Below are 867 nucleotides of genomic sequence, written 5' to 3'. Positions count from 1 at the left end.
CCTGGGCGCCCCTGGGCTCTCACGCTGCCAGCACGGAGGTCGAGCACGTCCTCACTCGGGCACAGCGCCTTCGAGGACAGCGACACCTGGCCTTTGGAGCCCTCTACCCTCAATTCCCTCTACCTGGGTCAGCTGGTACCTTCACAAGTACCCCAAGGACTGAGCCCTCATCTCCTACCAAGAGTGGTCGCTGGGCCTTTGGAGCGGCTGACTTTTAGAAACTTCTGGTGATGCGAATTCCCCCCAACATGCACACAGGTTAGGTATAGCTGGGCCTAGCCAGGACAAGCCTGCAGCCCTGTCCACAGCTGCCCGCCTGCTGCTGGGTAGAGCAGGTGCCTCCTGGGCGCTGGACCCACGCAGCCAGTCCCCCCACCACACTGCCTGCATCCCAGCCGTGTGTGCCCCATAGCCCCGCACACAACGGAGCAGACTGAGGCAGCCTCTGCCTGGCCAGTGCACCAGGATGTCTGCCCCGAGGCCGGACTTGGGGTTTAAGGGCTCCAATTAAAGAGGGACTGAGGCTGCTCCCCTCTGGGAATTCACTCCTCCAACAAGCTCTTCCTGGGTACTGAGTCCCTGTGGATGGTTACCGTGGGGCGGGGTGGAGGGGCAAGGGCATAAAGCAAACGCCTAGGGAAATCCCTCCTCAACCCCCACACCAGAGAATGGGGGGGCAGCAAGGGGTGGGGGCCCTTTCAGTTTTAAATCAAGCACCTCCCACAGCCCAAAGCGTGTGCTGCCCTAGGGAAGGCAGCGTGGTAAGTACCTTACCGAGGAGTGGGTGGACCAGGCACGGACAGCCGGCCCTGCGTCCTGGCCCTTGCACTGTAGTGGCGGGGGCGTGGAAAACACGCGCACACGAGA

The sequence above is a fragment of the Tupaia chinensis genome, unplaced genomic scaffold, assembly GCF_000334495.1.
Source record: "Tupaia chinensis unplaced genomic scaffold, TupChi_1.0 Scaffold143646_1, whole genome shotgun sequence".
Lineage (NCBI taxonomy): Eukaryota > Metazoa > Chordata > Mammalia > Scandentia > Tupaiidae > Tupaia > Tupaia belangeri.
Note: the sequence above shows the minus strand (reverse complement) of the source record.